The sequence below is a fragment of the Mesoplodon bidens genome (genome assembly GCF_964165515.1).
Source record: "Mesoplodon bidens genome assembly, chromosome: 2".
NCBI classification, from domain to species: domain Eukaryota; kingdom Metazoa; phylum Chordata; class Mammalia; order Artiodactyla; family Ziphiidae; genus Mesoplodon; species Mesoplodon bidens.
The window spans coordinates 63,774,948-63,800,707 of NC_138177.1; the positions used below are offsets into that span (position 1 = coordinate 63,774,948).

A 25,760-nucleotide genomic window follows, 5' to 3' on the forward strand; every position below is an offset into this window, starting at 1 on the left:
TAAATTTAAGAAAATTGAAATCATATCAAGCCTCTTTTCCAACTACAACACTATGAGACTAGAAATCAACTATGAGAAAAAAACTGCAAAAAACACAAACGCATGGAGGCTAAACAATATGCTACTAAACAACCAATGGATCACTGAAGAAATCCAAGAGGAAATAAAAAAATACCTGGAGACAAATGAAAATGAAAACATGATGATCCAAAACCCATTAGACACAGACAAAGCACTTCTAGGAGGGAAGTTTATAGTGATACAAGCTTGCCTCTGGAAACAAGAAAAATCTCAAATAACCTAACCATACACCTAAAGGAACTAGACAGAGAAGAACAAAACCCAAGGTTAAACATAGAATGAAAGAAGTCATAAAGATCAGAAAAGAAATAAATGAAAGAGAGTAAAAACACAATAGAAAAGATCAGTGAAACTAAAAGCTGGTTCTTTGAAAGATAAACAATACAACATCCCAAGACTGAACCAGGAAGAAGTAGAAAATATGAACAGACCGATTACCAGTACTGAAATTGACTCAGTAATTTTAAAACTCCCAGCAAACAAAAGTCCAGGTGAACTCCTTCACAGGAGAACGCTACCAAACATTTAGAGAAGAGTTAGTGCCTATCCTTCTGAAACTTCCAAAAATTTGCAGAGGAACACTTCTGAACTCATTTTATGAGGGCTGTATCACCCTGATATGAAAACCGGACAAAGATATCACAAAAAAAGAAAATCACAGGCCAGTATCACTGATGAACATAGATGCAAAAATCCTCAACAAAATACTAGCAAACTGAATCCAACAATACATTAAAAGGATCATACACCATGATCAAGTGGGATTTATCCCAGGGCTGCAAGAATATTTCAGTATCCACAAATCAATGTGATACATCACATTAACAAATTAAAGAATAAAAGCCATTTGGTCATCTTAGTAGATACAAAAGAAACTTTTGATGAAATTCAACATCCATTTATAATAAAAACTCTCCAGAAAGTGGGTATAGAGGGAACATACCTCAACATAATAAAGAACATGTATGACAAACCCACAGCTAACATCATACTCAATGATGAAAAGCTGAAAGCTTTCCCTCTAAGACCAGGAAAAAGACAATGATGCCCACTCTTGCCACTTTTATTCAATATAGTTTTGGAACTCTGAGCCACAGTAATCAGAGGAGAAAAAGAAATAAAAAGAATCCAAATTGGAAAGGAAGAAGTAAAACTATCACTGTTTGCAGATGACATGATACAGTATGTAGAAAATCTTAAAGATGCTACCAGAAAAGTACTAGAGCTCATCAATGAATTTGGTAAAGTTTCAGGATACAAACTTAATATACAAAAGTTGGTTGTATTTCTGTACACTAACAATGAAATATCAGAAAGAGAAAGTTAAAAAAAAATCTGGTTTAAAATCACATCCACCCCCCACCCCAAATACCCAGGTATAACTTTAACCAAGGAGGTGAAACCTATATACTGAGAACTATAAAACATTGATGAAGGAAATTGAAGATGATTCAAAGAAAGGGAAAGATAACATATCCCCATGGATTGGAAGAATTAATATTGTTAAAATAGCCATACTACCCAAAGCAATCTACAGATGTAATGTGATCCCTATCAGAATACCCATGATATTTTTCACAGAACTAGAATAATACTAAAATTCATATGGCATCACAAAAGGCCCCGCAGAGTTGCCAAAGCAATCCTTAGGGGAAAGAATAAAGCTGGGGGCATAACCCTACCAGATTTCAGACAAAGCTATAGTAAAGTGTGGTACTGGCACAAACACAGACATATAGATCAGTGCAACAAAACAGAGAGCCCAGAAATAAACACACACACCTATGGTCAGTTAATCTACGACAAAGCGAGAAAAGACAATGGAGAAAAGGCGGTCTCTTCAGCAAGTGGTGTTGGGAAAACTGAATGGCTACACGTATACCAATGAAATTAAAACACTCCCTCACAGCATATGCAAAAGTAATCTCAAAATGGTTGAAAGACCTAAATATAAAACATGACACCATAAAACTCCTCGAAGAAGACATAGGCAAAACATTCTCGGATGTAAATTGTAGCAGTATTTTCTTAGACCAGTCTCCTAAGGCAAAAGAAATAAAAGCAAAAGCAAACAAATGTGACCTAATCAAACTTAAAAGCTTTTGCACAGCAAAGGACACCATCAACAAAATGAAAAGATAACCTACAGACTGGGAAAAAATATTTGTAAACAAGTGACCAAAAAGGGGTTAATATCCAAACAAACACCTCATACAACTCAATGTCAAAAAAAAAATCCAATCAAAAAATGGGCAGAAAACTTAAATAAACATTTCTCTAAAGAACACATACAGATGGCCAACAGGTACATGAAAAGATGCTCAACATCACTAGTTATTAGAGAAATGAAAATTGAAACTACAAGATATCACCTCACACCAGTCAGAGTGGCCATCACCAAAAAGTCTGCAAATAATAAATGCTGGAACGGGTGTGGAGAAAATATACTGTTGGTGGGAATATAAATTGGTACAGCCACTATGGAGAATAGTATGGAGGTTCCTTACAAAACTAAAAATAGCATTACCATATGATCCAGCAATCCCACTCCAGGACATACATACAGAAAAGACAAAAACTAATTCAAAAAGATATATGCACCCCTTTGTTCATAGTAGCACTATTTATAATAGCCAAGACATGGAAGCAGTCTAAATGTCCATCAACAGATGAATGGAATGGATAAAGAGAGGTGGTATATGTATATATATATATATACATATATATATATATATACACACACACACACATACACACACATATACATGCACACAATGGAAGTTTACTCAGCCATAACAAAGAATGAAATTAGGCCACTTGCAGCAACATGGATGGACCTAGAGATTATTATACTAAGTGAAGTAAATCAGACAGAATGACAAAGATCATATGATATCTCTTATATTTGGAATCTAAAAATGATACAGATGAACTTATTTACAAAACAGTCTCACAGACATTCCAAATTTATGGTTACCAAAGGGGAAAGGGGGGGAGGGATAAATTAGAAATTTGGGATTAACAGATATGCATTACTGTATATAAAAAGATAAACAAGGACCTACTGTATAGCACAGGGGAAACTATATTCAATATTTTGTAATAAGCTATAATGGAAAAGAATCTTGAAAAGAATATATATATATATTTATATACATACTAGATCACTTTGCTGTACAGCTGAAACATTGCAAATCAACTATAGTTCAATTTAAAAAAGTATTTTTCAGTGACTTGTTTTTCATAATATTAATGGTATCCAATATAGTTTAATACCTTTTGAATTTATAGACATATTTTTGGTTAAAGTTTAAAAGATAATTGTAAACTTTTGTATCAGTCAGATATGCAGTTGTTAATCTTATAAGTACTCCATTACTGACAACTTGAGGAAAGAGGGACCTATATCTGGAGGTGATGGATAGGCAGCTATGACAGGGAAGAAGGTGCCTGGTAAAATAGAACAATCCCTCCTCCTGTGTTCTCTCTTTCAATACACTGCTGTTTCCCATATCTCTGGAATCAAAGTCTGAGAGGTATCCAGGATTCCTTACTGTCTCTTACCTTCCACATCTAGTCAGTCCAAACTGTTAGTTCTATCTCTGTAACCTGTCTTGTTTATATTTCCACCACTGTCATTCTAAGTGTGGGTCAAACTGCTTATCTCTTTCCTCATCTCTAACCCAGTTTCTCCTCTGATCCTCTGATGTGTATCACCATCAGATTAGTCTGTACAAAGCACAATTCTGATACCTTCTTATTCAGAATCCTCTTCTGACTTGTTAATCCCATCCATACAAAGTCTAAATCAGTAGTGCTCAAATTATGGTCCTTGGTCTGCTGACAGTCCACCAGATAGTTACCTGTCTGCATGAAATCCATACAGGAATTGAGAGTGTTCAGAAACTTCCCTGATATTTCAACAGAGTAAATTTCATCTGAATATAATAATTTTTAAATTGGGTTTGTGTTTTATGTCTTTTCCCTCTCCTTTTTTCTAGTAAATGATTCATGGCCTACTTGGAGGAAAAAAGTTGGTCTTTCACAGCCGGTAGTATGAGAAACACTGGTTTAAATTCCTTTGTCATCACAATATAGCCTCGCCTTAATTTATCAGTCTCACCATTCACTACTTTCCTAGAGTACGCCTATTCCAAAGTACAGTGTTTAGTGTTCTTAGAACACACCCTGTGTTTGCTCACCTTTTAATTTTGCTCATGCTTGTTTCTTCTCTTGAGGTTGTCTCTCCATGTACTTAGGATAAGGTGCAAGTAGAGTGGAAGGACCACAGAACTTGGGAGCTGGATTACAGGTTATTCATGTCATGTCCTCTCCCTGCTATATCACCCTTCTAGGCTGATGGTATGGACCAGAGTTGAGGATGAGCAAGGCAGCTCAACAAACTGAAGGTGCCTGGAGCCAACATTCGCCCTAGTGGAGAAATGCAGGGACAAGTACACCTGACCAGTGCTGTTGTCCACCAGTTAGTGTGCCTGACAGCTGTGCATTCCATCTGTGTTTCTTGGGCAAAAAACATGTAGGTCTTGGAATGGGTGTCACCACTGGATGGCTGATTTACAGTCTACCAACAATGCACAAGGGGTCCCTTTTCTCCACATCCTCACCAGCATTTGTTATCTCTTTTCTTTTTTTTTTGAATTTTATTTTATTTATATTTTTATAAGCAGGTTCTTATTAGTTACCTATTTTATACACATTAGTGTATACATGTCAGTCCCAATCTCCCACTTCATTCCCCCACCCCCCCCACCACTTTCCCCGCTTGGTGTCCATACCTTTGTTCTCTATATCTGTGTCTCTATTTCTGCCCCGCAAACTGGTTCATCTGTACCATGTTTCTAGGTTCCACATATATGCGTTAATATACGATATTTGTTTTTCTCTTTCTGACTTACTTCACTCTGTATGACAGTCTCTAGATCCATCCATGTCTCTGCAAATGACCCAATTTCTTTCCTTTTTATGGCTGAGTAATATTCCATTGTATATATGTACCACATCTTCTTTATCCATTCGTCTGTCGATGGGCATTTAGGTTGCTTCCATGACCTGGCTACTGTAAATAGTGCTACAATGAACACTGGGGTGCATGTGTCTTTTTGAATTATAGTTTTCTCTGGGTATGTGCCCAGTAGTGGGATCTCTGGGTATATACCCAGTAGTGGGATTGCTGGGTCATATGGTAATTCTATTTTTAGTTTTTTAAGGAACCTCCATACTGTTCTCCATAGTGGCTGTATCAATTTACATTCCCACCAACAGTGCAAGAGGGTTCCCTTTTCTCAACACCCTCTCCAGCATTTGCTGTTTGTAGATTTTCTGATGATGCCTATTCTAACTGGTGTGAGGTGATACCTCATTGTAGTTTTGATTTGCATTTCTCTAATAATTAGTGATGTTGGGCAGCTTTTCATGTGCTTCTTGATCATCTGTATGTCTTCTTTGGAGAAATATCTATTTAGGTCTTCTGCCCATTTTTTGATTGGGTTGTTTTTTTTTTTTGATGTTGAACTGCATGAGCTGCTTGTATATTTTGGAGATTAATCCTTTGTCAGTTGCTTCATTTGCAAATATTTTCTCCCATTCTTAGGGTTGTTTTTTCATCTTTTTTATGGTTTCCTTTGCTGTGCAAAAGCTTTTAAGTTTAATTAGATCCCATTTGTTTATTTTTGTTTTTATTTCCATTACTCTAGGAGGTGGATCAAAAAAGATGTTGCTGTGATTTATGTCACAGAGTGTTCTTCCTGTGTTTTCCTCTAAGAGTTTTATAGTGTCCGGTCTTACATTTAGGTCTCTAATCCATTTTGAGTTTATTTTTGTGTATGCTGTTAGGGAGTCTAATTTCATTCTTTTACATGTAGCTGTCCAGTATTCCCAGCACCACTTATTGAAGAAACTGTCTTTTCTCCATTGTATATCCTTGCCTCCTTTGTCATAGATTAGTTGACCATAGGTGCGTGGGTTTCTCTCTGGGCTTTCTATCCTGTTCCATTGATCTATATTTCTGTTTTTGTGCCAGTACCATACTGTCTTGATTACTGTAGCTTTGTAGTATAGTCTGAAGTCAGGGAGTCTGATTCCTCCAGCTCCATTTTTTTCCCTCAAGACTGCTTTGGCTATTCGGGGTTTTTTGTGTCTCCATACAAATTTTCAGATTTTTTGTTCTAGTTCTGTAAAAAAATACCACTGGTAATTTGATAGGGATTGCATTGAATCTGTAGATTGCTTTGGGTAGTATAGTCATTTTCACAATATTGATTCTTCCAATCCAAGAACATGGTATATCTCTCCATCTGTGTCATCTTTAATTTCTTTCATCAGTGCCTTATAGTTTTCTGAGTACAGGTCTTTTACTTCCTTAGGTAGGTTTATTCCTAGGTATTTTATTCTTTTTGTTGCAGTGGTGAGTGGGATTGTTTCCTTAATTTTTCTTTCTGTGTTATCTCTTTTCTTTTTGATGATGGACATTCTAGCAAACGTATGGTCATATCTCATTGTGGTTTTGATTTGCATTTCCTTAATGACACTGGGCACTGGACATATTTTAATGTACCTGTTGGCCTTTTGTAAATGTTCATTGGTGAAGTATCTTTTCAGGTCTTTTGCCCATTTTTTAATTGGATTATTTGGATTTTGCTATTGAGTTGTATGAGTTCTTTATATATTTTGAATATTAACCTCTTAGAGTAAACACTTAACGACAGATTGTGTCTTGTCTGTCTCCCTCTTCCGCCACTGTACCTAATAAGTATAGCTTCTTCATGGTAGACCAGATTGATTACGTTAACCTGAGGCTAGCTCAGTTAAAGCACTTTACTTCTGTGGTCAAAGTTCAGTCTTCTTGTAGTGATTTATTGGTGTTGTTTTGTGTCCTGATACTAATCCTTTAATGCTGACCAAATGTTTGCTTTTGATCAGGGGTCCCCAGCCCCTGGGCTGTGGACCGGTGTTGGTCCGCGGCCTGTTAGGAACTGTGCCGCACAGCCGGAGGTGACCGGTGGGTGAGGCAGTGAAGCTTCATCTGCTGCTCCCCATCGCTCGCGTTACCACCTGAACCATCGCTCTCATTACTGCCTGAACCATTGCTCGCATTACCACCTGAACTATACCCCCCAACACCCTGTCCGTGGAAAAATTGTCTTCCTCGAAACTGGTCCCTGGTGCCAAAAAGGGTGGGGACCGCTGCTTTTGATTACAAAGAGCACTGGGTGAAAAACAATGAATTAGCACATGAATTGTATAAACAGTTCAAAGCTAATATTCTCTTGGATGTGGGACAGGAGCTTCATATTTCCATTCAAAGGGCAACCTTATATCATTGTTTTTCAAGATAAGGAAAGGCAGAAGAAAATGTGTGTTTGCCAGTAGCTGTACTTTTTAAGTAGATTACAAGTAATTGCAGCTCACAAAATAATACCCTAGAAAATAGATATTTGTTTTAGACTTAATGCAGTAAAAGACAAATAATCAAGAATTTGGGAACTAATAACTAGAATCATCTCATGTTAATGTTTGGTGGAATCTTATATCCCAGGAAATGAGATAATATCAGAACTCAAGTTTTCTGATTCACTAAATCAGTATGTTGATTTTCTTATACAGGCACAAGAATTTAGTCTTGTAACTACGTTCGAAAAATCTCAAATTGCTAAGAGGAAATAAGATGAAATTCGAAACTGACTTTAACCAAAAAAGTGGCATTTCAAAGATAAGGTGTGGGACTTCTCTGGTGGTGCAGTGGTTAACAATCCACTTGCCAATGCAGGGGACACGGGTTCGATCCTTGGTCTGGGAAGATCCCACATGCTGTGGAGCAACTGAGCTTGTGTGCCACAACTACTGAGCCTTGGCTCTAGAGCCTGTGAGCCACAAGTACTGAGCCCATGTGCCGCAACTACTGAAGCCCGTGCGTCTATAGCCCACGCTCTGCAACAAGAGAAGCCACCGCACTGCAATGAAGACTAGTCCCTGCTTGCTGCAACTAGAGAAAGCCCACATAGCAACAAAGACCCAATGCAGCCCCCCGAAAAAACCCAAAGATATGTTGTTCCTAAATTATGCAGAACATAAAAGCTTAGTGAATAGCATTTGCAGCAGGTTAAAATGAGGTGCTATTACTTAAAAAAATTTTTTTGGTGTACTTTTGAGTACAATTACAGTATAGGTCAGGATTTTAAGAATTCATTTTTGTTAAATGAAATAAACCTGAGGCAAGTATTTTACCAACTGCATTCAGTTGTCTGCATACAGAGGTAGGAAGAAGAAGGGTGAGCTGTGCAGAGGAATACAAATGAAGATAGTTGTTGAGATGGACTGAAGAAATCTCTCTCCTAGTACCCTGAGCAAATTCCAGCATTTCTTTTGATACTTTGAACTCATGTAGAAGGTTAGGTAAAAGAGTCTCCTTTTAGCTGCTTTTTTGTGGTTTGTTTGTGCCATGAGATTGATTTGAAGGCAGTGTATATAACCAAGTAGAATGGAGACTACGAATTTGTAGTGAACTAATTTCAGTGGGCCCTCAGCAGCAGCCCTACAAACTTCCACTGGCTATTTTAAACCTTCTGTATGTTTCCCAGGTCCCTGTTCCCAATACCCCTTCCCCCCATTCAGCAGATATCCTACTCACTGTTTACCTGAGAAAGATATATTACTAAATGGAAATGCCTCTAACTTAACTCCATTGTAAACACTATACCCCACCCCGCTTCTGTCACAAGCCTCTGTCGCACTGGAAAATGTGCCCCTTCTCCTGTGTAAGGATAGTCCCTCTGCCTGTGTCCTGGATGCCTTCCCACTCCTCAGTCTTTGCACCATTATTTGTTCAGCACTCTCTCTCCTGTTATCCTTAACTTCTCTCTCTCAACTGGCCCTTTCGTTTCATGTTATTAAAGATCCACACAAGTGATTTTTCTGATATGTAAACCAGATCATGCAACTACTCTGATTAAAAATCTTTCAGAGGATTCCTTCCAATACAGTATGATTAATGATTTGGAGCTATGATTTTATTATAGCTTTTATCTAACTTTTTTGTTTGTTTTTGTTTGTTTTTTGGTCTGCTGCCTCTCCCTCCAAAGTACAGCACAGCATTAATTCATTTGTTAGAAGTTAAAAGCAGTGAAATTTTTTTTTCAGAAATTTTGAATGCAATTTCATGATATCCATTGCTGTCATTGAATTCAGTGTCAGTTCTGTTTCTTGTCTTAGTAGCTGCAAAATAAACCATGGGACTCAGAGATAGCAGTTATTTATTAAACACTGAAGAGATTTGAGGTAAACAAGCAAACAAGACAGATGGACCTTTTAGCAATGTATCAGGTCTTAAGTTACCCAGGACTGTTGATGTTGGCACAAATATATAGGTTTGTGTGCATATGTAAAAGACAGTATATGATTATTATCTTAACACTTACACTAATTTAGTTATGACTTAGTTGTTTGGGGATATAAATTTTCATTCAATCTAGTATTTATTCTGAAACTACCAAAGAGGAAATATTCATAAATCAGTGTTATATAGTATGTAGATATTATAGGTAAAGATTTGTTCATCATAGTAAATTATGCTTAGATAGCCCTAGTGATTGGATTTAAAAAACAAAATAGATTTTAGGAAAGTTACTCTTTGCTTTCCCACTTAGCAACTCATTTAAATGAAATTTTCTTGAATTGGTTAAAAAGTTACTAGACACCTTTTGTAAAGTTTAGCTTTTATTAATTTTTTTTAATTAAAATTTTCTATTTTTTGAGGTATAATTGACATACAACATTCTAGTTTCAAGTGTACAACACAATGGTTCAATATTTGTATATAGTGTGAAATGATCACCACATAAGTCTACTTAACATCTGTCACCATACATAGTTATAGAATGTTTTTCTTATGATGAAACTTTTAAGGTTTACTGTTTTAGCAACTTTCAGGTATACAATGCAGTATTAGCTATAGTTGCCACACTGCATTACTTCCCCATGACTTATTTTATAACCAGAAGTTTGTGTCTTTTGACTTCCTTCACCCATTTTGCCTACTTATCACCCTCCATCTCTGGCAACTACCAATCTCTTCACTGTATCTATGAGCTTGTTTTTGTTTGTTTGTTTTTAATATTCCACATACATATGAGATCATATGGTATTTGTCTTTGTCTCTCTGGCTTATTTTACTTAACATAATGCTCTCAAGGTTCATCCATGTTTTCGCAAATGGCAGAATTTCATTCTTTTTAAAAATGGTTGAATAATATTTCATTGTTTGTGTCTGTGTGTGTACACACATTTTCTTTATCTGTTCATCTGTTAATGAGCACTTATGTTGTTTCCAAGTCTTGACTAATGTAAATAATGCTGCAGTGAACATGGGGTTGCGGTTATCTTCTGACGGTCGTGATTTTGTTTTCTTTGGATAAATACCTGGAAGTGGGATTGCTGGATCACATGGCAACTCTATTTTTTATTTTTTGAGCAACCTCCTTACTGTTTTCCATAGTGACTGTACCAATTTACACTCCCACCAACAGTGCACAAGGGTTCACTTATCTCCATATCCTTACCAACACATGTTGTTTCTTATCTTTTTGCTAATAGCCATTCTGACAGGTGTGAGGTGGTATCTCGTGATTTTGATTTGCATTTCTCTGATGATTAGTGATATTGAGTATCTTTTCACGTTCCTGTTGGCCATCTGTATGTCTTTAGAAAAAATGTCTATCCAGATCCTTTGCTCATTTTTAAATTGGATTATTTTGCTATTAAGTTGTGTGAATTCTTTATGTATTTTGGAAATTAACCTCTCATCAGAGATATATGATTTGCATATTTTTTTCTGTCATTCAGTAGGTTGCCTTTTCATTTTGTTGATGGTTTCCTTTGCTGTGTAGAAGCTTTTAAGTTTGATGTAGTCCCAATTGTCCGAAAAATCATTACCACGACTGATGTCAGGGAGCTTATTGCCTATGTTTTCTTGTAGGAATTTTATGGTTTCAGGTCTTACATTCAAGACTTAATCCATTTTGAGTTAATTTTTGTGTATGATGTAAGATAGTGGTCTAGTTTTTTTCTTTTGCATGTGGCTGTCCAGTTTTCCCAAAACCATTAATTGAAGAGACTGTCCTTTCCCCATTGTGTATTCTTGGCTACTTTGTCATAAATAAGTGTGTGCATGGGTTTATTTCTGGGTTCTCTATTTTGTTCTATAGATTTCTGTGTCTGTGTTTATGCTAATACCATACTACTTTGATTACTGTAGCTTTCTAATATAGCTTGAAATCAGGGAGCATGGTGCCCCCAGCTTTGTTGTTCTTTCTCAAGATTACTTTGGCTATTTGGAGTCTTTTGTGGTTCCATACAAATTTTAGAATCGTTTTTTCTATTTCTGTGAAAAATGAAATTGGAATTTTGATAAGGATTGCATTGAATCTGTAGACAGCCTTGAGTAGTATGGCCATTTTAGCGATATTAATTCTTCTAGTCCATGAGCACAGAATGTCTTTATTTGTGTCTTCTTCAATTTCTTTCTTCTGTGTCTTACAATTTTCAGTGTATAGGTCTTTCACCTCCTTGGTTAAATTTATTTCGAGGTGTTTTATTCTTTTTGATGCCATTGTAAATGGAATTTTCTTAATTTCTCTTTCTGATAGTTCATGATTAGTGTATAGAAACAGATTTTTGCCTATTAATTTTGTATCCTGCAACTGTATTCATTTATTAGTTCTAACAATTTTTGTGGTGGAGTCTTAAGGATTTTCTATATATGGTATCATGTAATCTGCAAAGAGTGTCAGTTTTATTTCTTCCTTTCCAAGTTGGATGCCTTTTATTTTTTTTTCTTGCTCTAGGTAGGAATTCCAATACTATGCTCAGTGAAAGTGGGGAGAGTGGGCGTCCTTGTTTTGTTCCTAGTCTTCAAAGGAAAGCTTTCAGCTTTTCATTGAGTATGATGTTACCTGTGGCCTTTATACAGTCTTTATTATGTTGAGGTATGTTCCCTTCATACCCACTTTGTGGAGAGTTTTTATCATAAAATGATGTTGAATTTTGTCAAATGCATCTTCTGCATCCATTGAGATGGTCATATGATTTTTAGTCTTCATTTTGTTAATGTGGTGTATCACGTAATTGATTTGTGGATGTTGAACCATCCTTGCATTCCTGGGATAAAGCCCACTTGATTATGCATGGTGTGAGATCCTCTTAATGTATAGTCGAGTCCAGTTTGCTAATATTTAGTTGAGTATTTTTCATCTATGTTCGTCAGGGATATTGGCCTGTGATTTACTTTTCTTGTGTTATCCTTGTCTGGTTTTGGTATCAGGGTAATGCTGGCCTCATAAAATGAGTTTGGAACTGTTCCCTCCCCTTGTAGTTTTTGGACGAATTTGAGGATTGGTAATGATTCTTTAAATGTTAGGTAGAATTCACTAGTAAAGCTGTGTGCTTTTGGACTTCTGTTTGTTGGGAGGTTTTAAGTTACTGATTCAGTAAATCTCCTTATTAGTAATTGATTTTCAGTTTTTCGTGATTTGGTCTTGGAAGGTTGTATGTTTCTAGGAATGTATTCATTTCTTCTAGGTCGTACAGTTTGTTGGTTTACAGCTGTTTGTAGTAGTCTCTTATGATCCTTTGTATTTTCGTGGCGTCAGTCATAATGTTTCCTGTTTCATTTCTGATTTTATTTGAGTCCTCTTTTTTTTGTTGGTGAGGCAAGCTAAAGGTTTCTCAGTTTAGTTTATCTTTTCAAAGAACCAGCTCTTGGTTTCATTGATCTTTTCTATTATTTTTCTAGTCTCTATTTCATTTATTTCTGCTCTGATCTTTGTTATTTCCTTTCTTCTACTAATATTGGACTTCATTTGTCCTTTTTTTCCCTTCAGATGTAAAGTTAGGTTGTTTGTTTGATATGTTTCTAGTTTCTTGAGGTGGCATTTATCATTATGAACTTCCCTCTTAGAACTGCTTTTGCTGTGTCTTATAAGTTTTAATATGTTGTATTTCCATTTTTGTTTGTCTCAAGGTATTTTTTAATTTCACTCTTGATTTCTTTGTGGATCCATTGGTTTTTCGGTAGCATGTTGTTTCCTCTCCACATATTTGTGAATTTCCTTCTCGTAACTGATTTCTAGTTTCATACCACTGTAGTTGGACAAGGTGTTTGAGATGATTTCAGTCTTTTTTAATTTGTTAAGACTTTTTGTGGCCTACCATATGATCTGTCCTGGAGAATGTTCCATGTGTACTCAAGAAGAATGTGAGTCTGTTGCTTTTGTTTTTGTTTTTGTTTTTAATTAATTAATTAATTTTTGGCTGTATTGGGTCTTCATTGCTGCGCATGGGCTTTATCTAGTTGCAGTGAGCAGGGGCTACTCATTGTTGCAGTACACAGGCTTCTCATTGCGGTGGCTTCTCTTGTTGCGGAGCATGGGCTCTAGGTGCGTGGGCTCAGTAGTTGTGGTGCAGGGGCTTAGTTGCTCTACTGCATGCGGGATCTTCCCGGACCAGGGTTCGAACCCGTGTCTCCTGCATTGGCAGGCAAATTCTTAACCACTGAGCCACCAGGGAAGCCCTGTCTGTTGTTTTTGGATGAAATGTTCTTTATGTATCTGTTAAGTCTGTCTGACCTAACATCTTATTTAAAGATGATGTTTTTGGATGATCTATCCATTGATGTAATTGGGTTATTAAATTTCTCTACTGTTATTATTGTATTGCTATATATTTCTCCTTTTAGGTCTGTTAGTATTTGCTTTAAATGTTTAGGTGCTCCTATGCCGGATGCATAAACATTTACAAATTCTTTATATTCTTGTTGTATTACTCCTTTGTCAATGTATAATGCCCTTCTTTTAATACAGTCTTTGTTTTAAAGTCTGTTTTGTCTGATATAAATATAGCTATCTCAACTTTCTTTTGATTTCCATTTGCAGTGAATATCTTTTCCTATTCTTTCATTTTCAGTTTGTTTAGGACCTATGTCTGAAGTGAGTCTCTTGTAGACAGCATATAGATGAGTTTTGCTTTTTTTATCCACTCAGCCATTCTCTGTCTTTTGATTGGAGAATTTATTCTATTCACATTTAAAGTAGTTATTGATAGGTATGTATTTACTGCCAGTTTGTTCATTGTTTTTTGACCGTTTTGTAGTTCCTCTGATTTTTTTCTTCTTCTCTTGCTTTCTCCCTTTGTTGTTTGATAGCTTTCTTTAGTGGATATGCTTAGATTCCTTTCTCATTACCTTTTGTGTATCTATTATAGGTTTTTGCTTGGTGGTTATCATGTGGCTTCCATATAACAGCTTCTACTTATGATAATCTATTTTAAGTTGACAAAAACTTAAGTTTGAACACGTTCTAAAACTCTCCGTTTGTAATCCCCTCCATGTTTTTTATGTTTTTCATGTCACATTTTTCAACTTTTTTCTTGTTATTAGACACCATTTTGCATGAGTTCAAAAGTTATACCCATTTCTTCATTCAAAAATCTTTTAGAAACTAATAATTTTACCCTTGAGTTCCAGTTCTAGAGTAATTTCAGTTATTGTATTTTTTTTTTGTGTGTGTGTGGTACGCAGGCTTCTCACTGCCATGGCCTCTCCCGTTGCAGAGCACAGGCTCCGGACGCGCAGGCTCAGTGGCCATGGCTCACGGGCCCAGCCGCTCCGCGGCATGTGGGATCTTCCCAGACCGGGGCACGAACCCGTGTCCCCTGCATCAGCAGGCGGACTCTCAACCACTGCGCCACCAGGGAAGCCCCAGTTATTGTATTTTTTAGATCTAGAATACCCATTTGGATTTTTAAAAATTCAAATATAGTGATTTGATTAAAAAGCAAAATAAACTATTTGCTTTTGTTGCTATATTGTCAATTCTTTTGAAATTTTCTCACCTATTCATTTAAGTCCTTGAACATTTTAATAATAGTTGTTTTAAAGTTTCTTTAAGTTAACTCCAATATATGAATTTCTTGTGAACCTGCTTCTGTTAGCTGCTTTTCCTCCCAGTTTTTTGTCACATTTTGATCTCTTGTATGCCTGGTTATTTTGGATTATATTACAGGCTTTATAGATGAAAATTTGTGGAGGTAATTTGAGCCTTTGTTGGATCTCTTCTTCCAGAGGAGATTTATTCATGTTGCTGGCAGGCAACCAAGTTAGGGCAGATCATCTTAATTCAACCAGAAATGAAGATCATTCTACTGGGCTTTAGTCCCTGTGAAGGCTGGTCTATTTAGACTCACTGTTTCTTCTGGGGAGTAGCCGTTTTAGGTCCCACTTGAAAGCCTAAGGCTCCCTTCTTCTTGGCAAGTCCTAATCCCCATTGTTTGTGCCAGCTCTGTAAGTCTGCTAAAGGCTCTGCTCAGCTTTTTTGGTTTCCAAATTGAAGCTCTCTGCCAGCTTCTCTAACTGCTATCAACAGGAGGGTTTGTCTGAAACAAGCTAGTCTGCACTTCCCAGAAGTAGAACTAATTCAACTTTTCTTTTCAAAAAATATTTATTTTTTATTTTATTTTATTTTATTTTATTTTGGCTGCACGGGGTCTTAGTTGCAGCACGCGGGATCTTCGTTGCGGCACATGGGATCTTCATTGCGGCATTCAGGTTGTTTAGTTGCGGCATGCAGGCAGTTGCGGCATGTGGGTTTCTTAGTCATGGCATGCAGGCTTCTTAGTTGCAGCATGCAGACTCTTAGTTGTGGTGTTCAGACTCTTAGTTGTGGCATTCAGGCTTCTTAGTCGTAGCACACAGACTTCTTAGTTGCAGTATGAGAACTCTTAGTTGTGGCATGCATGCGGGATCTAGTTCCCCAACCAGGGCTCAAACCTGGGCCCCCTGTATTGGGGGCACAGAGTCTTACCCACTTGACCACGAGGGAAGTCCCTTTCATCTTTTCTTAATATGTTTTTGCACATGTTCAAAAATGAGTGTGTGTGTGTATATATATGTATATATATATATATATGTATATATATCCAGTATATGTTCATATAGGTTATGAACAAATATGCATATAGTGGGTATGTGTGCAATTTCTTTGCTCATTAGGGGTATACTATCAAAGTATGAAGACTCTTGTACTTTATTCCCTTTAGCTGTGATGTTGCTTCAGTAAATACTTGTGATCAGCCTAGTAGAAATTATTCTGTGGGTACAAGGGAACATGTCAATTTTTTTTTTTTTTTTTTTTTTTTTTGCGGTACGCGGGCCTCTCACTATTGTGGCCTCTCCCGCTGCGGAGCACAGGCTCTGGACGCGCAGACTCAGCGGCCATGGCTCACAGGCCCAGCCACTCCCGGACTGGGACACGAACCCATGTCCCCTGCATCGGCAGGCGGACTCTCAACCACTGCACCACCAGGAAAACCCACGTTAAATTCTTGATGATGGTCTCTAATGGGGATATGATATAGATTAATGCATAAACCTAAAGAAATGAGTTCATCACATTTAGAAATTACAGCAAGTAAATAGTCTTATTGGTGGGTTTTATTTTATTTTGCCTCAACCTATTTTCTAAGCTCTATGTATTTGAAAAACATTTCAAGACACTAGAAATTTTTCATGATGCTATCTCCTTGAAGCTAGCAATTTGGTTTTTACAAAATATACATATGAATATAGTTGATTTTTTAAATTAATGTAATGTAAAAATGATTATAGTGGTCAAGGGTATAGGCTGTGGAGTCAGGTTCTTTGAGTTTGAATCCTGACTTTGTCATGTACTAGATCTGTCACCTTGGCCTATTTATTGAATCTTTTTGTTGCTGTTTCCTTCTCTATAATATGGATGTAATTATAGAACTACTTTGTAGGACCTGTGTGAATATTAAATTATATATATTAAATTTATAAATGTTTAAATTTATAAATTTAAATTATTTTAAATTCATAAATTCACATATATATTATATATGACTGAAATACTGCCTGATACTTAGTAAATATTCAATAACTTGACTACTGTTAATAATTAGCATTTTATTCAGATAATGCTAACTATTTGGTCAGGCCTCTTAAGGGAAGGTTCTAATGAACGGTTTGCTCTTGCCACTATATTAACAAGAATTATCATTTTAAAACAAAATATATAGATTTTTATGTGTATTTAATTATTAAAGTGTAGATAGATTGCCTTATGTTACTAGTTGTATAGCAAAGTGATCAAAGTTTAAAAATTATTAAGACAGTTTCCATGAAGATATATAGTATATATGTAATAGTAAACATAATTTTTGTTTTAAAAGTATTTTAAAAGTTATGGTCTGAACTAAGAAGTATTTTCAAGTTCTTAGATTCTGTTGGTTGTGGCTTCAAAGTATGGTTGCAATAAGTTTTACAACAAAGAAGTATTTAAAACCAAAAAAACACAGCTTATGTATGACCCTAGTGAAATGACTCCTTCCCCTAAACTGTGGTTCTCTCAATGCATGTGGTGTTAACTCTGTGGAACTAAGTGAAAAAAATGCTTGTGTTGCTACTGTAATTTCGTATGCTGTGATTTGCCCACCCTTTATCTTCAAGTGATATAGAAGTTGTTATTTTCTAGGAGCATTTGAATCATAAAGTCAGTCACCCTGAAGTAGGCAAAATTTATAATTAATGATTGTTAAATGAAAAAATTGTTAGAAATTATTGCTAAAAATACATGTGTCTGGATGCCTGAAGATGTCCTTGCATTCACACTATTTTAGAGATTTACTTTTCTGTTGTTTCTTTAAGTAAAATTTATATATGTCTGTATATAAGAGAGAGGAAAGAGAGGAGAGAGATGACTCTATCTTTGCACTGCTTGGATATACCCCCACTGAGGCTTTTGACGTGTCATTTCCATTTATGTACTGGATTTTGAACTCAAAGTCTTTGTTGCTGTGTAAGCTATCTTGAACTGAGTCCCATTATGAAAGGGAGGATTGGAGAAAATGAAACAAATTATGCTTCCTTTTATTCAACTTACCTGCCCCAAGGTTGTTTTGGGTTTATGAGTCACATGGTTTGTGAGTTCCTTTATATTTTAAGAGTACTTTCTCTGCATAAATAAAATCCATGTTTGTTGTATTCTCCCTTAGAATCATTACCTTCACATTTTACAGTAATTGATTATTTTTCATGTTTTTCTTTTTTGTATTCTTGTAGTTGTGTTGTATACTTTGTTGCATTTTTATTATTTAACAAATTTTTTATTGAAGTATAGTTGATTTACAATGTTGTGTTAATTTCTGCTATATAGCAAAGTGACTCAGTTATACATATATATATACATTCTTTTTTATATTCTATTTTATTTTTATACAACTTTTTCATTTAACTATCATTAATTATAAATTTTGCCTACTGACTTTATGACTCAGATGCTCCTAGAAATTAACAACTTCTGTATCACTTGAAGATAAAGGGTGGGCAAATCACAGCATACAAAATTATAGTAGCAACACAAGCATTTTTTTCAGTTAGTTCCACAGAGTTAATATTATATTCTTTTTATATTCTTTTCCATTATGGTTTATCTCAGGATATTGAATATGTTCCCTGTAGTATATATTAGTATAGTTCCCTATACAGTAGGACCTTGTTGTTTATCCATTCTATATGTAATAGTTTGCATCTATATACTTTGTTATATTTTTATCCTCCTTCTTAAAACATGTTTTCTATGACCGTTTTTTTAAATTAAGAGTAAATTCCTTATTGTGAAATTGTGTTTTTTATTCCTATTAAAGAAATACTAAAACAATCTGGCTTACTTTTGTACATACTATTATATAGAAATTAAACTATTTAGAAAGATTTCTATAAGGCCATTTTACTAGTTATAATTACCATTCAACATTTCTGAAGTACCAGGAATAATTTGAATATGGCAAAGTACCTAAAGAGGGGGATGACATGATCCTGAAAATAGGATATAAACAAGTACTTACAAATTAATTTTTAAAACTTTTAGTATCTATTTCTTTCATTAGGTATTTACCTTATTTAATTATAGTAATAATAATGTCTATACCCGGGAAATGTCGACAGCCTAACTAGTATTAGCAAGATAGAATCCTGAATGGAGTGATTCACTGTGAGCCAGGACTTTGGCTATAGTGGCACTATCAAAGCAGTATAATGGAGAGCAACATTGTTTAATAGAAATAGAATGTGAGCCATATATAGAATTTTGTTTTCTAGTAACCACATTAAAAAAGGGTTTTAAAAGGTGAGATTAATTTTAATAATAGGGTTTGTTTAATCCGTTAGATCAAAATATTATTTTAACTTGTAATCAATATTTAAAATTATTAAAGGCCTATTATTTTTACATTCTTTCTATCCCTAATAAGTCTTTGACATATGGTGTTTATTTTACAAATATAGCATATCTCAATTTGGACACATTTTTTGTTGGAAATGCTTGATCTATATTTAAATTTCCTAAAATTTAGGTGAAAAGGCAGGTTCACATACCCAATTTGTTTCAAACATGCATAAGTTTTTCAATAACTGAATCAATATGTTTTAGAATTTAAATTAATTAAAATTAAATAAAAGTAAAAACTCAGTTCCTTAGTCTCACTGTTTATATTTCAAGTACTCAGGAGCCATATGTGGTTAGTGGCTACCATATTGGTTAGCATAGATATAGAATATAGCTGACAACCAAAGATATCAACTAAGGGACCCTGAATCAAGCATAGTATTTTAGCTAAATTTTAATGTGAGGTGAATGATATAAATTAGCAAAAATTATTTTATTGAGATTTCGGGGATAACATGTTAAGTGAAGTTTATGTCTGGGTTTCATATGATCTGCATCATTTTCAGAAAAAAATTTGGAGTTAATTATAAACTTCTCTAGTGCTCAGTTGCTGGTCCTTAGGATGAGGCTGTTAATTCCTAGAAACTGCCTTATTGCTGTGGTCAGTGCTCATTAGTGAGGTATGAAATCTACCTAGTAGACCTTGATCAGCATTTAAAGAAAATAAATAGTATTGAATAGAATGGAGAATGTATCAGAGTGCTTCATGTGTGTTTAGTTTTGAGAAATCTTTGTTTCAATTATGTATACGTATTTTGTATGTACATGATTTCAATGAAAAATGAATTGTTTATTTTGGGCTGCAAAATTTTTGAGAATCATTCTTCTGGGGCATGCTTTTTATTGCTGGTATACTGAATATTGCCTACAGGTACATATGTCTAAACAAAGCATTAATCACAGAAAGCTATAGATTTAGCAATGAGATATAAGTAGTATTGGAACACGTCAAGTGAGTAAGATGACAAAATGTAAAGTGATATGTAGTTACCATCATAAACACAACATATGAGTGTGGTGACTTTCTTCCTCAATTCTGAGTTAACTGTGAATAGCCAGATTTGAATTTAGGGTTAATAGAATACGTTATTTGGTAACTGTCTTCTTCTAAATTTTGGTTTGACTGTAAGTCATCAAATTTAAACTTGGGTTGCATCTTAATTCTTAAGAAGAATCTTGGCTTCTTTCGAAGGTAAAAGTATAGTATTTAGGCCTAATTTACTTGGATTACAGAAAAATGGCACTCAGAATCTTCTTAAAGCATTTTAATAAAATAATTGAGTAATATTATATATTTAACCATTCCTATAAATTAATTTTTTAATTTCAGTAACACCTGATGTTTAATCTCACCAGATAATGCATTAAGATGTATCAAAAATGAAGTCAAATCATACCTGGGAGTGAGATTATTTTTTTGACAAAATGTAGATTTCTCTTTGTTAGTCTGTTACTTTATTATATTTGAATGTTCTTCCTCAAAGTTTTGTTTTTCAACTTTTGTATGAGCCTTACTTAAATAGTTTGCTTGAAATTCTTCAGCTTGAATAGTTTGCTTGAAATTTTTCAGCGTACTGAGTCAACATGTCAAATAACTTTTATACAATGTACATATTTGGTATGCTGTTTTGCCACAAGAGACTGGAAACTTGGGCAGCACTTACTGTCATGCTTTTGAAAGGCAAAATATGCCCGAGTCAGTGCTGTGCAGTGATTGTACTGTGTCGCTGTTCTTTTTCTTTCTTTTTTTAAAAAAATTATTTTATTTTTTGGCTGTGTTGGGTCTTCATTGCTGCGTGCGGGCTTTCTCTAGTGGCGGCGAGCAGGGGCTACTCTTCCTTGAGGTGTGCAGGCTTCTCATCACGGTGGCTTCTCTTGTTGCGGAGCACGGGCTCTAGGCATGCAGGCTTCAGTAGCTGTGGCACGTGGGTTCAGTAGTTGTGGCTCACGGGCTCTAGAGCGCAGGCTCAGTAGTTGAGGCACACGGGCTTAGTTGCTCCTCGGCATGTGGGATATTCCCAGACCAGGGCTCGAACCTGTGTCCCCTGCATTGGCAGGCAGATTCTTAACCACTGCGGCACCAGGAAAGCCCTCGCTGTTTCTTTTGTGAGAATTGGTACAGCCATAGGGACTCTTACAGAGTATACATACAGTTTAGATATAGCAAATAACTTAGAATGCCTTTTCTACTGTACTTCTAACCTCCAGGTCCCATATAATGTTAGGGCATATTTAAAAATACAGTGTATCAACTGGGGCTTCTTTCTCCCTGTGATTTTTCTCTTGCCTAGGTGCTTTCATATGGCGAGATACAGGTGTACATGAAGATGAACCTTTCTAAATGCTGTTGTTATAGCACTGAAGGAAGGGAAAGAGGAGGAAGAAGAGACAAAAATAGTATTTGTTTATAACTGTTTCCAAAAATAGTATTTGCTTATAACTGTTTCCAAAAGCAGTAGGCCTGTACTGATTTGAAATCCCATTAAGAATATTATCCTTTACCTCTCAGAGTAGGGGCAGAGGCGTGTATAGAAATCCATGTGCCTTTCTCCTTTGAAGACAGAAACTGTAGAAAATAAGCCCTCTACTCCTTCATATATATAATAAGTATAAGGCCCAGAGCTAGACATTGTGAAGAATAAAAATTTTCTGTGGCTGGGGTTATGGGTATTCAAATGGCTTAAATCTGGTAGGACACATATGCAATTATATACAGTGCAGAGAGTTGTATTTGGGAGGGACTCTATGTGTGGTACAGAGTGCCGTAGAGGAATGCATCATGTCTTTTGGAATGGAGAAGTCAGGGAAGACAAATTGGAGTGACTTTTGAGCCAAGCCATGAAGAATTGGTCAGTGTCTATTAAGAATAATTACAGGAGATTCACACCTATAAGTATTAGTATTAGAAAGTAGTTTACAAAGTAGGCTTTTGAGAATTAAACTAATTACGTCATCACAAAATAATAGGAGGCAAAATGTCTTGAGGCCCAAAGAAAGGAAGACCTACTTTACTGGTAATAGATATTTAACATAAATAGTATATTAATATGTCTTTTTTTTTAAAAAGTTCTCAACAGAAGAAGGTGGACTACTTAAGAAATTGTATATTGTTTCGATCTAGCAATTCCCAGGGAAAGAGAGAACTTCCAGGAACTTGAACTTCATGTTTATTAGAGATGTGTCCTCTGTTGTAGGATAGAGATTCTTCACTGAGGTATACCACAGCTGGAGTGAAATATTCTTTAAGTTATTGATACTTTTACCCCATTGTCCATAAAGCATAATGGTCGAGAGTACGGCCTCAAGATCACAACTGATCCATGTTCTATTTCTGAACTTACTAGCTGACCCTTGATGAGATATGAGACTTGGTTTCTTCATTAGTATAATAGGACTAAAAATTACCTATCTGACAGAGTAATTGTGAGAATTGAATAAGAGTATTGGTCTGAAGAGTTTAACTGGTACATGACACTCATTAAAGTTGCGAAGTGTGATCTGTAATTTTATAGTCACCAAGGAGACTTAATCACTAATTTCTTTTTTTTTCTTAAATATTTATCTATTTATTTGGCTGGGCCGGGTCTTAGTTGCAACACATGGGATCTTTGTTGGGACATGTTTAGTTGTGGCATGCAGGCTTCTTCATTGCAGCATTCGGACTCTTAGTTGCAGCATGCATGTGAGATCTGGTTCCCCGACCAGGGATGGAACCTGGGCCCCCTTCATTGGGAGCGTGGAGTCTTACCCACTGGACCACCAGGGAATCCCTTAATCACTAATTTCTAGACATCCTCATCATCTGAAATGGTGCACAGAACAGACCATTAAATATTCCAGGAACTTGCTGAGATATCCCTATCATAAATTAATACTTCAGCATTCTCAAATGATGCTGGTTAACATTAGTCTATCATCAGGAACCTAATTATTTCCAGGAGGTCTAGAAAAGCTCTGTTTCTGAACCTTCAGTAAGGCTACAGACCTGCTTGAATAAACCTACTGGTGTTTAAGGCCAATCTGTAAGATTTCTTGGGCAATAATAATGGCTAACTTTTCTTGAGCATTTACTGTGGGCCAAATACTCTGCTAACTGCTTCACCTGCCATATTGTCTAAGCCTCACAAATGACTCTTCGAGGTAGGCATTACAGTTCTCCATTTTCACAAAGAGAAAATTAAAGCTTGGAGATGCTAGGTAACTTGCCTAAGGTCACCACACAGTTTGTTAAATGGCAGAGCCAGAATTTGACCCTTGGTCTGCCTGTGTTCTCAGCTATTATGCTGAACTGCACAGGATTCAAATCAGGAAGACCTGGTTTCAGATCCAGTTCCACTTCTTTCCAAGAATATGATTTTAAACAAGTTATTTTGCCTCTCCAAGCCTCAGAGTCTTCATCTAAAACACAGTATGAACACCTCCCATGTAGGCTTGTTTGGAGGATTAGAAATAAGGTATGTGAAGTGCCTGGCACGGCTTCTAATACATGATAGAGACTCAACAAGAGGCGACTCTTATTGTTTGGGGCTCTGTAGATTGCTTTCTTCCTTCCCCCTTGGCATGAGATCTCTGTGTCTCTTTAAGATAAAAGTAAAACCATTATATTTTCACCTGCAAATACATGCTAGAAAATAATTTGGTTATTTAAATTAGAAAACAACTGAGGCTGTTGCCAGTTTTAAGGACTGACATTTTTCCTACATAGCCACATAAAATTTTCACTGTTTTTATTGTGATAAAAAATATGTGACAGAAAATATGCCATTTTAACCATTTTTAAGTATACAATTCAGTGGCATTGATTACATTGACACTGTTGTGTAACCGTCACCCCTGTCTCTTTCCAGATCTTTTCCATCACCCTAAGCAAAATCTCTGTAACCATTAAGCTGTAACTCCCTCCCCTGCCCTCAGCCCCTCTAATCTAGTTTCTGTTTCTATGAATTTGCCTATTATAAAATTACACATAAGTGGAATCATACAGTATTTATCCGTTTGTGTCTGGCTTAATGTTTTCAAGGGTCATCCATGTTGTGGCGTGTATCAGAACTTCATTCCTTTTTATGGCAGAATAATATTCCATTGCGTGAATATATCACATTTTGCTTCTCTCTTCATCTGTCAGTGAACATTTGGGGTGTTTCCACCATATTAGCCACATGCACTTTTGAAGTCTCATTTGAATTTGGATTCTCTCATGATAGAGATCTTGAATACACTTTATTAAAATAATAATTACTGGGACTTCCCTGGTGGCACAGTGGTTAAGAATCCTCCTGTCAATGCAGGGGACATGGGTTCGAGTCCTGGTCTGGGAAGATCTCACATGCCATGGAGCAACTAAGCCCGTGTGCCGCAACTACTGAGCCAGCACTCTAGAGCCCACGAGCCACAACTACTGAGCCTGTGTGCCACAACTACTGAAGCCAGTGCGCCTAGAGCCTGTGCTCTGCAACAAGAGAGACCACCGCAATGAGAAGCCCGCGCACCGCAACAAAGAGTAGCCCCTGCTCGCCACAACTAGAGAAAGCCTGCGTGCAGCAATGAAGACCCAATGCAGCCAAAAATAAATTAAATAAATAAATACATTTATAAAAAAATAATAATTACTTTTCAATTAAAAATTATACTGTAGTTAGAATTCATTTAGGTCTAAACTAAGTTATTCTAGTCAAGTTAAATCATTTTACTTTTCATATTACATACCTCTTAGTGGAGTTATATAGTATATATTTTAAGGAAAATGATACTGGCCAGATTTAGATATTTTTATATTTGACAAGCAGTATTTTTATGTCTGAATCAAATAAAATATTCCAGTTGCAAAATAGTTGAAATCATGTGATACAATCAGTGTAGAGCTCATGTTTTGTTTTATACTTTGTTTTCCTGGTTTTTAAAAAATTTTACTTTACTTAAATATATATTTATTTACTATATATATTTACTGACTTTCTAAAGAGCAAATAAACATTTCTTTTTATTAGTTTGAAGAATTTGCCAAATTCTTTATCACTGAGTTTTTCTCAAAATTGCTGAAATATTATATTTCATTCAAATCCAAAGTAATACTTGGCAAGCATAAAAATATCTAAATCTGGCTGGCGTGATTTTTCTTAAAATGTAATATACTTTTGGATGAGAAGAGGGGGTAAAACATGACTGATACAAGGCTTAAAATCTATTTTGTATATCTTTAAAATGTTAGAAGGATTCTTGGAGTAGATTGAGATTTTTTTCCAAGTCTTAAACTAAATAGCCTAGAGTTAATCATGGCCCTTTTTTTTCTTTAATTGTAGAAAAGGAATCTGTTGACAATTCTAAGGTACTTTTCAGGGCTTATTTTTAGGAAGGATGTAATGAGAATAC

At 35.7% G+C, this 25,760-nt stretch overlaps 1 protein-coding gene across 3 annotated transcripts in view; it reads left to right on the top strand.

The window, feature by feature from the left end:
* The window catches only part of CNST (consortin, connexin sorting protein), a 124,154-nt gene that overhangs the window by 22,474 nt on the left and 75,920 nt on the right, over positions 1 to 25,760 (top strand). The gene's annotated exons all lie outside the window — the stretch shown is intronic.